Genomic DNA, 14,654 nt, shown 5'->3' with positions numbered 1-14,654 from the left:
AGGAGCTAGCAAGGGGCAGGATTTTCCCCTCCCAAGTGTCAGGACCCCTGGTGCGCTGGGGCTGAATGTGGGGCTTCTTTTCCTGGAGCGGGCAGTGCCGGTAAGCGGTGCGTGCGCTGTTGTGTTTTTGTCATCTGCCTCTCTTGGTTAACTGCGGCCCGGTGACTTTTTAACCCGCTGTCCGTAGGCCCTTGTTTTACAAGCTCATTAAGGTGTCCGGGATGGCAAAAGCAGCCGTCCTGCCCCCCTCCCGCCCCCTTGGGTGCTCGTTAGATCGCTTCCTTGTGCTGACATCAGCGTTGTGTAGTCGTGCTCCGAGCCAGGCCTGGGAAACCATCCAAGTTAAAAATAATCCCTCAAGAAAAAGAAGAAGAAGAAGGAAAAAAAAAAAAAAAACGTATCAGCAGGATCTGTTCCCGGATCCAGCTCATCGGTGTGTAGTGTCTGCCCGAGGAAGCGGGGCTCTCCTCAGAAAGCTGCCTCTCCTTCCTTGCGTCTGTCAGCCCGGCTGCACTGCTGGTGATTCCCGAAGCTGTGAGGCGGCGGCAGCCAAATTCACCTGAAAGGCGCCGCTTTTGAAGGGGTGAAGATGCCTGGGGTTCAGTGAACGGGGAGACCCCCAGGCAGCTCCCCCCCAGGGACAAAAAGCTGTCAGCAGGGGCTCGGCCGCTGTCCTTGGGCCTCCTGGTGAGGCATGGGCCCGCTGCTCGGGGAGCCCCGCTCCGGCACGGAGGAGCTCGTATGAAGACACACATTGTGGTTTCCTGCTGTTTTGCTTTGTAACCAGTCCACTGGTAAATATAGCTTGCGTGTGGTTATAAATTCATTCCCTCATTACGGGCGGTTGTTGTGCAATAATTATGTAGAAATTACAGCCGAGGATTGTTGCGGACAATTTTTTTTGTTTGTTTGTTTGTTTTGTTTATGTATTTGTTGATTTAGTGCTTGGTGGACGAGTAGGCTTTGGTGTCTCTCCTGGCTACAAGCAGGGCCACAAGCAGGTGTCAGTCGGGATTTGGTGTGTGCACTGGCACCATGTCGCGGGCTGCTGACTTCGAGTGACTCCCTTCATCAGGCTGCCTGGGCTCTGCAAGGCAAACCTGGCCCTGCCTTACTCAGGCACCTTCTTCTTCCTCCTCTTCCTCCTCAGGCAGCCGTGGTGTGCCCTCCTGCCGGTTCTGTACAGGGTCTCTGGCTCAGGCTCTGGTTGGATGTGGAATGAAAATAGGGGTGTGTTTTTTCTTTTTTCTTCCTTTTCCTTTATTTAAAATTCCAGTCAAGCAGATCCAGAACAACACTGCCTGTCCCTGCTGTGTTCTCATTTTCCTCCCATCCCTCCTTTAATTTTAAATTATCCCCTGCGCTGTGTTTGCAGGCCATATGTGTCCTTTGAACTCTGAAGAAGCTGTGCCAAAAGGAAGCCTTCCTCTTCTCCCCTCCTCCCATCATGGAGCCGCTCTTAGATAATTGCAATTAGCGTGCAATGTGGAGCAAACCCGGGAGTGAAGTTCGTGGGTGAGTGTGTGCAAATTTCCCGAGAACTTAGGAATGCGTGCACTTGGTCTTTGCCTTTTAAACCTGCTGAAATCCTTCAAGAGCTAGGCGGCCGCCGCTGCTCGGGGAGGTGTTTATAACCCGAATTCGCCTACCGCGCCCCTCGCAAGGCGCAGCAAAGGCTGGAGCCGCTGGCAGGAAGCCACAGCTCCGTCGGGGCCGCGGAGCGGAGGAAGGTGGAGCTGCCTTTCATTGTGTTACTGCGCTCGGCAGAAGTCAGGCAGGAGAATAAGTGGCTTTACGAGCGCGCTGCAGGCTTACAGGAGTGGGAAAGGTAACCTGGCGCTGCTGCACGACTTCGTTTGCAACCTGGGGAGAAGAGGGGTGCCTTGCTGTGCCTGCCTTCAGGTGGCCACCATCAGTGCCAACTCAGCGGGAGCTCCTAAACGGGGTTCACTTTTGTATTGGTCTTGGGTTTTCGAAGGGGAGGTTCCCCGTGGAGAAGCGTGGCAGGAAGCAGATGCCTTTTGGGTCCCCCAGAAGAAGTGTCTTGTACATTCCACCAGGTTTCTGACCTCATTTCTCAAAGGAGTTTTAAATGGGGAGAAACAAGAGTATTAATTAGTGCCTCATTAAGTACTTGTAGTCAAGTATGATAATTTTCTTGAAAGGATAATGTATTAGATGAATAAAAATACTCTCCATTTAAAAATGAATACAAAGTCATTTTAAACCACAAAGATTATTGTACATCCCTGAAAAATTAATGTGATTAAAGCAAAATATATTTAATAAATTGAAAAGACCCTCTTAGGCTGTTTAACTTGTTGGTCTCTAATTAGTTGTTCTCATATCTAGTACTTCAGTACTTAAACCTTACCTGCAGGAACAGGAAATAATTGCCCGACCCCCGACCCCCCAGTTCATCTTTTGGCTTGTAATTACCTTTTTTTTTTTTTCCTTTTGTTTTGGTATTTTCTGTTGTCTTTCTCAAAGATTGGCCGCAATGAAAGACGAGACTCTAGACAGGTTAGAGTGGTGATCACAAATAATACAAAGATTTCTTTGATGGTTTTAGTTAATGTGACCTACCTGTGTGCTGATACCCAGGTTAGGAACTGAAAATAAATATTTTCAAGGATGGTTTTCCTTCTGTCACCTTTGTCTGTGTTGTGGTGTAGGATGTGTCTGCTAAGATCACATAGGCTTCTTTCTGTGACTTCACATGACTTCAAGTTAAATGTGTTTTGTTTTGTTTTTTTCCCACACGTAGTTTGCCTCCAAGATGAGTTTTGGATTAGGTATTTCCTCTCCCCTAAACTCCTTCACGTTGCACTGCTTAATTAAAATCGCTCTATATCTTGTGGAAGGCAATGATGTAAATGGTTGGAGCTGGAGACCACGTTCATGGATTCAGTTAATGTATGTATGTAGGGAGGACATAAGCAGTGTTAAGAAAGCTTGATGGAAAATGGAGCAGGTACTGACTTTACAGCAGCCTATTTTTAAAGCTTTATGGTGTCATTAGGAATGAAGGCACCTCCTCACCGATCTCGGCACAAACAGTGCATGTGCTTGGCACCTGCCCTTCTGTGACTGCAGGGCAGGTATCTGCTGCCCAAGTTCCCCCAGCCACTGGTTCCTTGCAGCTGGTCAGCAGCACAGATTTGGAGAGCAGCAGCTGATGGTTCTCGAGATTTACCATTTGGTTATGGTTTAGGTACCCAAGATCCATTTGAAAATGTTAAGAATTGTCCAACAGACTGAAAAATATTTTCTGGTTCTTCGGGTACTCTATCATGCTCTCCCAGGTGCTTTCTAAACTCTCAGGCTGTTTGCTCACGATGACCGCCAGCTTTGCTTCATCAAGATGTGTCTTTAACGATTCTCTGTGGTTAAGCAGAGAGCCTTTGCTCCTGATTATCCACCCTGCTAGTTGCCTTTCAGCCTTGCTTTTCTGCACTTTGCAGCGTGGCCAGGCTTAGGCAATTGAGATGCTAGCTGCTGCCTTCTAGTCCTAGCAGCCTTGATTTCTGTTGTATCTCAAAATGCTTTTCTCTACAGAGCCATCAGGGACACAGTGCCCTGATCAGCCACCTTGTTTGGGCACTGTATGCATGAGATTTCCCTTGTCTTCGGGACGCTTGCAGAGCCTGCGATGGATGGATAATTGTCTATTGAAGCTTTTGAGGCATCTGTCCTTTTGTTGAGAAGGTGCTGGTAGCCAGGGCTGTCTCGGTTCTGTATGAAAACAGCTATCTGAAGATAGCTCCTGAGTTCAAGGAACCTGAGCAGTGCTCTTGTGCATTTATGTGAGCTCTGTTGTTACTATACCAAGTGCCTCCCAAGATGAATGGCCTGTGCTGCCGTAATGTTCCAGTGCATGATTAATAGTCTTTTCTGGTCTTAAATGAGACCAAATCTATCCGTTGACTTACCTTGAAAATCCTCTTAGGGCAAATGATCTCATTTTCAAAACCGCCTCCTAAGGTTTACAACTCTAACGCAAGCACCCAGCTGGCTGCAGCTGTGCCTACACCCCAGCTGCAGTCGTGGCACCCCCAGATGTAGCCAGGTGAGCGTGCATGTGCAAAATGCAGCGTGCACAACTCCCGGCGTGCCAGGGAGCTTCCCTTGCTCGTTGTGTACGCTTTCTCCACCTCTAGCAGAGAGCACAGTCAGGTATTGTTGTTTGTATTTTAACTGGGACATTGCAGCTGTAAATCCATAAAAACCGCAAGGGCATAACAAAAAGAAGATCAGACCTATGGCGCTGCTAACTCAACGTGTCCCCGAAATGCCAGCTGACACCGTCCCTTAGCACAAATACTTTATTTGCAAGGAGCTCTGTTTAAGCTAGCAAATTATTGTAGCAACGTGTGAGACTAAGCGTGCGGGAGAATAAAGAACAGTGCAGCGTTTATGATGATAAAATAATTTCAGGTCATGTCTTTTTTTTTTTTTTTACTTTGTGTAGTTTTTCTTTTATCGCTGGCACTGAAATGGCTCTTGCAGTGCAAGTGAGAAAACCAGACTGAACCTCCTGTTTTTTTGTTGGGCTCCCAGCTGGAAACCCCTCCCTCGATTTTCCATTGATAAAGTGTCACAAAGGGAATCTGGAGCAGAGGAATGGGAGGAAGTAGAACAATACGAAGTCTTGGACTTAAATCACAAAACGAGTTAACTGATGTAGGTGCAGCGTTGAATGAGCTGCTGCTCCTTTCATGGCCAGGTTCATTTAGCTGTGGTCTTAGCATTCGTGGCCGTCCCGAAGTCATGTAACAAATCAGCTATTTATTGCCTTTTCATTGCAGAGGCTCTTTAAAAGAATATCGCAAAACATTTTCTTCTCTCCCCTTCTGTAGGCTGTTTCATCTGACCTTCAGGAATTCAGAGTCACAAGGGGGACCAAAAAAAAACCTTGCATATGAGAATGCTTTTATTGTGAATTTATAAAACGTGCCTTTCACTAATACAATAAAGGTGTGACATTTATAGAGCTCGACCGACGAAGGCAGCAGTAGGAAAGGCCCCTGTCTCACTCTGTTCACGTTAAGGGCAGTCGATTTCGATGAGAGGAGAGAGAAACAGGCTGTTCCACCAGCAGGCTGTGGCATGCACCCCTGCCCATGATGCTTGAAAAACTCCCAGGAATATTTTGCAAGTACGGAGAAGTACCTTCTTGGTAAGGACTCGTTAAGTAACTGAGGGTACCTAGGTCTTCCTCTGAGTGTTTGGAGGGGGAAGTTTACTCATGCTTAATTCCCATTACATGCTCAGTGTGTGTTTTTTTCTGACTTTCTTAGCGTTGCATCACTAAACCGGCAGCTTCCCTACCGCTGCTGTGTTTGACATCCCCATCATGGTGGAAGAGCCACGCACAAGAAAGACCACATACAATTATTTGAAATCGGGGATGATAATATAGCAGGAGTCTGCTGCATAGAGAGCAAGCTAAGCTGGCCTGTTGGTGTCTTATGGTGAGAGTGTAAGGAAAATCTGCAAAATAGATCAAAAAGAAAGACTGGAAGGAGTGTTTAGATCTTTGATCTCTTCATCTGATCCTATAAATCAGAGCTATTGTACTTCTTGCTGACTTTCTCATTAAATTTTTATTGGGCCAGCCTTCCTTTAAGGAAAAAAAGGGAAGTGCAAGAGGCAAAATACTTTTGAGTTGAAAAAGAAAAACAGCTACTAAAAATAAATCACGGCGTACTCCCTAAATAACACTTTGCAGTGAAACAGACCAAGACATAGGAGGAGCCACTGACAGCACGAAATGATAGAATTTGTCTGGCATTTTTTGGACTCCCCAGGAGCTCTTTCTCTTGTCAGTAGAGGGAAATACATGTTGGTAAAGCACCTGCATTTCTTGGGTTTCTTATTGCCGCTGCTTGGCCCAGCGTGGTATTTCCATGCAGAGAAGAGGGCTCCTCATGCTTTTAAACGTATTGGTGAAAATACACGAGAGGCAAACTGTGTCCTTGCCCAAGATCCGCGCTCTGAGTGTGGGTAAACGTGACAACGCAGGCCATTTATTCTGGGAGCTGTTTGGGGTGATGTATAGTAACTGCCTGCAAATACCACCTACAGCAGGGGGAAACGGTGTAAAGCAATTCCGAGGAGATTGAATGAGGTAGTGGCAGGTGAACGATTAAAAATAAGGCTGCTATGCATTATCCTTAAAAGCCTCAGATCGGGGCAAGGTGTGTTATGTGTGGCAGTGGGCAGAGCATCCACTCACAGCGTTTTGCTCTAAGAAAGGGCTGCCAGACACCGAAGGAAACGGAGACAGGATTGTTTGTTAATGCTCATGTTGGTAAAGAAGGATAAGGTCGCAGCGAAAAGAGATAACGCTTTGAAGGTGGTTGTTTTTTTTTCCTGTTGCATAAAAAAAAAATTAGACTTTTATCAGAAATTACGGCAATTTAGCTGAGCTGTGATGCCTTGGACAATTGTAACGCTAATAGGATGGAAGCCGTCTGAGCAGGAGCTACAATTATAGCTGCAGTTACTAAGAGAAATCCATGCTCTGTTATTTGAGTGCAGCATTAACCGGCTGCGTGGAAGGCAGCGCTGCCTTAAAGAGGCAGGGGAGGAAGCTTGTCCCCTCTGCTGGTTTGATCGTCCACCTGCCTTGTTTTTTTTGAGAAAGCTGGTCGGTGTGGTTCTCCTCAGAGGTCAAACCCACTCCTTCACAAACCAGGAGATTGTTACATTGGTAACAGGAGTTTAAAAAAAAAAAAAAAGACCAAGTTCACATTGAGAGACACCTTTTTTTTTTTTTAATGTATGTGTATGAGAGCAGAAGGGACCTGTTGAGTTGGTATTCTCTGTAGCCTGCTAAAATGTACAGGTCATGCATAAATCATTCAGAGGGTAATTTCCCTTACATTTGTCATCAGGTTTCTTAGTACTGTGAGCCATTATTTGCTTCCTTGCAGCGATGTGTCAACAAACACCACTTTTCTTTGTAGATGCAATTGCGTTTTATTCATTAAAGAGATTGTAACACGCAAACAGAACCCTCTAAAGTACTGGCATTTAAACTGCTTATCAGGAATGTGCTTATGCTTTAGACAGAGATCACTTCAGTCTTTTTTTTTTTTTTGTCAAATTTTGACTTGTTTCAGTCAAACTAGGGCTGAAGTTGTGTGAATCTTGACTTTCCACTCACTCCATGAACTCCGGCAGCTTATCGTGCGTGGCGGGCACCTCGGTCATTGCAGCTTCCAAACGCAAACAGGTGGTGTGCTCAGGGACGCCAGGGCATAAAAAGCTATTATTACGACTGGTTCTGCACACTGCATCTTCTAAATGAAAGGGGCAGGTGTATGGCTGGTGGAAGTTGACATACACCCATCACGTAAGGTTACGCCAACAAAGAGGGAATGAGAATCTGCCCTCACGGCGTGTAATTTTTAAGAAAATGACAGAAGCTGCTTGCATAATTGTGTCTGTATGTGTGTTTCTTTTATTCTCTTAAGCTCTCTCTATAGCTCAATGTTCTCTACTCACCCTTTTTTTTTCCCCAGGTAGCCACACTTTTCCAGTATGTCTGACTGTCTCGCCTGTCCCAGGACATAGTTATATTATTTCCAATTACTTATTTTAGTTTGAAAGTAACTTCTCCCACTGCTATGCTTCCAGTTAGAGCAGCAGGACAGGATGCCTTCACTTTTCTCCCTTCCTGCCCTTCCACACCCATCCTTCTGGATTCACACAGCCTGGGAAGCTGCTTGAGCTCCAGCTCAAGTTGTGACCTCATTCGCATGATGCAAAAAGCCCAGCAAAGTCCCGTGGCCTTGTGAGTTGAAAAGAGTTACGTTTTTATAGTGCAGAGTGTGGGGGAGAAGTTCAGTGCAGGTTGTGCTGGGGTTTGCTGTGTTTCCCCTGTTCTCCGTGCGACTAGCTAGATGCTCTGCAGATCCTGCTGTGCAAACTCGCTGTGTGTTTCTCTCTGTACTTCCCAGCGGGCAACATTGCACCAAACTGGATGAGCCATTCCCATTCAAAATGTCAAATTTGTGTTGCTTAATTTCCAGTGAGGATGTAATGTGATAGTAAAATTGTTCTGTAAAGGGTCATACGCTGTTTTACTGTCAGTTTGTGAGGCTCAGACAGAAGGAAATGATCAAAACCACTCGGTGCTCATTATTTATTAATTGAGTTCTGGCAGAGCTTTTCCACATTCTGGCTTTTTGTTTGTTTGTTTCTTTGTTTACAAACAAAAAAAGAAAAGCACAGTTCACAAAAAAAAAAAACGAAAAGGGAAATTTGTTAACAAAGATTTCTGACAATTAAGAAACGGCATTTTGTGGGGTTTACGAAGAGGTGCCGTGCAGGACAGGGCGGGCAGCTTGGCATTGCAGTGTCGCTCTCCCTGCGTGATGATCCTGAAAGGGAAGAAAGAATTCTTCAGAGAACAGCAGACCATGAATCTCAGATACTGTCCTGCTGTGTTACCAGAAAATATTTGTCCTGCTAAGTTCTGTGCTTGGGATATTTTAACTGCCTGTGCTTTGCTGCTTGTATGGATTTACTTTCTTTAAACAAAATCAGACAGAAAGCCCAAATCTTTCTTCGTGTCTCTGTGTCTCTTCTTTGTTCCTGTTGTATTCAGGTAAGGAACAGTATATTGAAATAAGTACATCTTTATTTACTAACTATGGCTTCTTGATTTAAAAAGTCCCAAAGCTGTTCAGGGCTTAGTCTTTTGTTCTGCAGCGAATCCCGTGAGGGCAGGCAGACCCTTTCAGAGATGCCATGGCCCGTATGGAGCTGCGCTGAAGCCTGAGGCATGAGGTTTACACTGGTGAAAAGTCTGAAGGCCAGATGATGATTTTTTTTTGTTTTCCCAGGGATTTTAAATTGACCATGTTTAGGGGATTTTTTCAGAGGAATAGCTAAAACCACATCTCTGATCAGCATAACCTCCCCGAGACACCCATTTCTCTGCCTGTCACTTTTCGTCTCATGATACTCTGCTGAGTGTTAGAAAAAAAATGGTCCAGGAGATGCTTCTTTTCGGGTCACTTGGATCTTCCTGTTTCAGCTCTCCTGTCCTTGTCTGCTTCTTTTACTTCACAAATGTTTCTTTCTTCCCTTTAAATAAGAGATGGAACTTAAAAAAGCTCCCGCAGGGGGATGGGGAAGGAGCTGCTTTGTCCCAGCTGGGCCCCTTGGACCTGGAAGGTGCCGCGGGGCGCACCCGTGCCCGCACACTGCCCTGTTGGTTTTGGCAGGGGAACCGGTCAGGGCAGAGAAAATGTTTGCTCGCCGGGGTCCCCTGAGGAGAAGGAGCAGGGCTTCAGTTTCGGGCTCTGATTTACAGCCCAGCTAGGGAATCGGTGAGGACGGGGCTATCAAAAGCACTCGCAGGCACACAAGTGTCCCTGGCTTTGAGCTGGCTCCCTCAAGTGCTGCTGAAAATCCCCCTCGCAGCTCCGCCATGCTGAGTCTTCTCCGCTCGAAGCTGGGAGTAGTATTTGCATAGCTCCTTGCTTGTTCAGTCTAAATTAATATTTGTAGAGCACACTGTGTTCCCCGTGCTGAAAGGACGATGTTGGGCGCTGCTGTTCCTAGGCAGTTACATCCCATCCTTAAATGCTGGAAAATGTGCTTAACCAGGACAGACGAGACTCGCTGCGTTTGTGCAGAGAAGCCCTGCCAGCCCCTCCGTGTATAGGCGAGTGCATTTTTCACATAGGTGTAGTATTTATAGCAAGGAGGAAACTCGTATCTGCTGGAAGAGTTCTGTCTCAAAGGTTGCTTCTTGTGCTCAAGCGTCGTTTGTTATTCTGCTTGCCATTGCACAGTGTGCTCGGAGGGGGGAATAGATGGAGCTTTTTCAGGCTTTTTCCCTGCTTGTAGAAGCCTTCTAATGCATGCATAAATCCTCTCACAATGCTTTTGCTTAAGCTGGGAACATAAATACAGTAGATAATTGTCTGGCAAAGCTGATTGGTATTCCCTAAATCTTGATCTTCTCCCTTGCTTATTCACACATCATCTGCACGGAAGATATTTCTGCCGTCTCCTGAACTCTTGTTTCACACAGTCCAGTGAGACGTTAAAAAATAATAATTATAAATCTTGGCAAAACCAAATTAGAGCATTAGATGAAATCTGAAGGGGAAAAAAAAAAAATTAGATCTGAAAAAATAATTAATTCAAGCTATTAAACGCTCTTCTGCTCGGAGACTGTCAAAATTCTCCCGGAGCGCGTGAAGGAGGGAGGTTTCTTCCAAGGGCTCTGCTCGCAGAGCATCTGCTGGAGATTACAGCATCGTGCAAAATAGCAGCAGCGACAGCGTCAGCGCCGATGCAGAGCTCACGTCGGGGCCCGCGAGAGCACGGCGGCACGCTCCCCTGCAGGGAAACCTGGGCTTGCAGCTCGCCGTGGCCTGGATTCTGCCTGTCGTGTCACGCTGCCGTAAATCCTTAGCAGTTCCACTGGAGCGGAGGGAATTACTCCAGATTTATGCCAGTTTCAATGAAAAGAGGCTTTCTGCTGAATGGATCTGGGCAGCCACTCGCCAGGTGGAAGGGAGAGAAGTGACTCAGCGCTCGGCAGTTGTTGCTGAGCGCTGGCTTTTGCCAAGTGCGGAGTCACAGCTTTTTTTTTTTTTTTTTCCTCCTCCCCTCCCCACCCTGTCTCTTTCTTTTCATCCTGGGTGAGCGGCTGCGTTGTGCACCCTGCAGAAAAGAGGACAGAAAAGAGGAGTGCATTGCTGATGGAGGAAGCAATGCCTTGTGGACCGGCCTGGGTGCTTATTCTGAGCAAGGATCTTGAGGGGGGAGCCAGACCACCCTCATCAGCATCCTCCACCCTCCACCCTCCTCCCATTACCTGTGAAATTTCAGGTCTTGCTTTGCAGGATGTGCTGGGGAGGACCAGCCAGCACGTGTGGCTATGACAGCGTGCTGCCTGTCCCTGCTGGTTAGCAAACGTCGCAGGGTGAAGGCGTTCAGCCAGATGAGAGCTGAAGGCTGCGTGCCAGGGCGCTCCTGCGAATGTGTGTAGTTGCACCTGACAACGAGACAAAGGAGAGGGGAGGGAAAAAAGCATAGCTGGGTTCGAGGAGAGCGTGCCCTTTGAGTAAATGTTTGGGAATACCCAACAAGGGGGCTCCAAGTTTAGAAATGGTGCTAAATTTTTGGGAGGAAAAATGGGATTTTCAAACTCGAACTGGGGAAGACAATAGCGTACTGGAGATTTCTGAAAAACATGGGCTGATGAACTGAAGCTCCCCGAGTGTTTCAGCCCATCTGTCTTGTTAGTTTCTCTGTCTTAATCACGGATTTCATGAAGTGTCTAATTTTCTTTTTTTAGCCTTCTGTCTTCCTCTTGTACAAAAGTTAAGGCAGGGAAATCATCTGAGCTGGATTTACTTTTGCATCAGAGGGAAAAGCAGTCTATAAAAAGAAGTGAGTGGTGTGCGCGCGTGCCTGCTGGGAAAGCGAGTTCGCCTGTTTTGGGTTTTCGGGGCAAAATTTGCCCACCCTGACTTCTGCTGCTGTGGTGGTTACTGGGACAGCTTGGCAGCGAAGGTATAGATGTGTACCCGGTAGCTGACAGTGTTTTAAATTGTTTGGCTCCAGTCTAAACAGCATGGACTGAAACGCCGGCTCCGCTGAAGTCAACTGCAAGATTCCCCCGCTGTCCCTCCCTCTGCTGTGCCTGTTCCCAGCAGCTGTCAGGATGTACTGACAAGTCCCTGCAGCTCTTCCGAACCAGAGAAGGACTCCCCGTTTGTGGCTGGGCTGGGGGAAAGCATGAGCAAGCCAACAGGAGCATTCCCCAAAAGTCTGACCATTTTCATGGCTCCTCGGGAGGGTGGTGTGTCTGCAGGCTGGTCCTGCGCGGATCCATCACCGTCCGTGGAGCCCAGCAAAGAAAAAACCAACCCAGCACAGATAAGGCCGTGCATATTTGCAGTGTGTACTATGCAGGAGACGCTGATTGACATTAATTAGGAGTGGGTGGTGTGAAAGTGTAAAAATAAAATTCCTTTCTGCCGGGTTTACTATTAGCAGCGAGGTACATGATGTAACGCGCAGCGCGTGTGAGCGCGTGTGCGAGTGTGCGTGGCGAGGAGGGTGTCTATTCAGCACTCAGAACAATAGTGGGAGTGAAGCATTGCAGGCTCGAATGTCAACAAAAGTCTGGAATCGCAGCCTTCTCCTTGTGAGCTCTGCACGAGAATGTGCTTCAGGATTGTTTCTTTTCGGGCTTGAGTTCAAAGTGTTGCGATAAAAAACGTGTTGTGCCGCAGAATGCAACTGGTGTCAGCTTCTCTGCCTCAGCCTTGTGCTGGGAAGTGATCAGGAGAGACAAGTCTTTCGGTAAGTTTTAGCAGCAGCAACGTTTTGAAATGAAATAGATCTCCGTTTAGCAAGTTGGTATTGCTCTGACTGATAATATTTTGTCATTCCTTCTCTGTATGTGTTCTAAGAATAAGAAGCAATGAGTGAATCACCATGTTAGTGATTTGTGAAGTGTGCTACCACATGTGGCTGGCCTGCTCTTATGAAATAAAATCACCTGTGTCACTTAAACAAACAACAAAAAAACAAACACCACCATATCCTTTGGATTTCAACTGCATTATGGTATCAGAGCTCCAGGACTATTATTGTCTATGAAATTTTGTCAGAATCTGCTTTATGTGGGTGATAGTGCCAGCGGATGATCTGTGGAGCTTTTAACAGCTGTCTGCTCTACCTGGCTGGTTATATTTACCCTTTCTACAAGGAAATCCAAAACATGGCCACATTCTCAGCTAGTACTGACCAGCCTGATTCCCCTGGTTATTAAACCGAGTTACACCCATGAGATGCATTCCCCAGTGTTCAAAGCCTTTCAGTACAAACTGCAAGTTTGCATGTGGCCTTCATCGATCAAAGCTAAAGGACAAATCTCCTCTTTCTTAAAATTCTGTAACGTTTATGGATTTACGTATATTAACCTAATTTATGCTTATTTAGGTGAAATCTGAACCTGACCTCCTGCATCGGAACCCCTATTGGAATCAGTGCCCAGTGATTTAGTGGAAATGAGTAGTTAGTCTATAGTCATTTCCTAGGAGAAAAAAAAAAAACCTTGACTAAGTGAGTATTTGCCAGGGGGAGAGGGTAAGAATGGCAACTGGGCTGTTTTTGGGTGCTGGGTCACGTCTTGCTGAGAAGGAGCTCACGGTGTACCATGTCACAGAGATGGGAATTCACTGCTTTCTCCAAATTCCTACCAAAGGCCCCCCTTTTTACCCTACCTGTGTGTGTGTGTCGAGTGGTTTGTGTGTGGATGCTTAGGCTCACAGACAGGATGCTCACTACGCTGACCCCAAGCGAGCTATTGGTGTGTCTGACGTCTGGCAGGTTGCTTGATGCGGACTGGGAAAATGTTTGAATTAACTGCAGAAGTGTAAAAAGCAGTTCACAGGTAGGCAAACGCTGAGGTTTCCCCTGCATGGGACAAGATGCTGTAGTTTAGCTAAGGAAACCACAAGGAGGTTGATTTCTGGTTTTTGGTTTTGTTTTATTTGTGACCCGAGAACCTTGTAGCCCTAAGGGTCATTTTTGGGACTACAACGACTGCAGCCTAAACTGGGAGTACAGCTAAGGTTTTCACATCAGTAGTACAAAAAGTACAAGTCCTACGTCGTGATTTTCATACGCATAAAGGTCACTTTACACTCTTGAGGCAAGTAAAAAGATCACGAACAAGGTATAAACCATCTAATTAATTTACCCTTTGGGTCCTTTTCACACTGATTGATGTATTAGGCTATCTAAACATAAAATAAATCAGAAAAATGGTGTGGGAAAATACTGTGTAGGTACAGATATTTCAGTGATCGGGTAGCTATTTGTGAGCTTGAATTAATTAGTTGGGCTGACATGTGCAATTTTTTCAGTTTTGTGGGGGTTGGACAGTTTGTGGGTAAGCAGGAGGGAAATCCTCCCAGTAAATACTTTCTAGGGATGCGTGGTTAGAGAACATGCTCATATTAAAATTTGTGGGGAGAAAAAAGGAAAATACCATTAGAAAATCTTTTCATAATCCTCTACACCATGAACATCCTTTAAAACCAGAGCCTGTGTTTCACATTATGTTTCTTCAGTTGTCATCTTGTTTTTCAGTTCCCTGTTATAAAACAGAACATAAAATTATTTTTAACACAATGTATAGGGACATTGCTTAAAATAGTTTTTAATCGGCTAGACTGAGTCAAGGCTGCATTGGTAGGTGCTTTCCCATTAGTGTTTATAGAACAAAACACTGTTTGCACAGCTCAAATGCTTTTTGTGTCAGTGCTCATCACGTTTGTTTGCAGCCTGAGAAAACGTAACATCAGATTTCATCTAAAAACTATTCTCCTTTCTAATGATCATTGATTGTATTTCAGAGACATGGCGATACTGCAAATGTTAAGGTAACTACAGCCGTAAAATTAAAACAGAGCTGCTGTTAATGCCTAAGACAGTGATTTTTCAAGCGTAGTTTTTGCCAGGATTTCACTGTCTGTGTTAAACTCAAAGTTAGCTGCTTCCTTCATCTTCCACCTCCAGTTCTAGTTGTCTGCTTCTCAAGGAGCAGAGGACAGCAATGTGGGATTTGCTTTCCTGAGACTGCCTGGGAAGTCCGTGTGCAGCAC

At 46.0% G+C, this 14,654-nt stretch overlaps 1 protein-coding gene across 3 annotated transcripts in view; it reads left to right on the top strand.

Annotated features, from left to right (window-relative positions):
* ATXN1 (ataxin 1) overlaps positions 1-14,654 on the top strand; it is a 179,926-nt gene that overhangs the window by 64,022 nt on the left and 101,250 nt on the right. Inside the window, exon 3 of one of the 3 annotated variants that reach the window (XM_032181772.1) lies at positions 1,376-1,515. The exons of the other annotated variants lie outside the window; for them this stretch is intronic. The gene's annotated coding sequence lies outside the window, so the exon portion shown is untranslated. The remainder of the gene's footprint in view (positions 1-1,375; positions 1,516-14,654) is intronic. 3 annotated transcript variants of the gene reach the window in all.

This window comes from Aythya fuligula, chromosome 2 (genome assembly GCF_009819795.1).
Source record: "Aythya fuligula isolate bAytFul2 chromosome 2, bAytFul2.pri, whole genome shotgun sequence".
Lineage (NCBI taxonomy): Eukaryota > Metazoa > Chordata > Aves > Anseriformes > Anatidae > Aythya > Aythya fuligula.
Note: the sequence above shows the minus strand (reverse complement) of the source record. Positions and strands in the feature narration are given on the sequence as shown.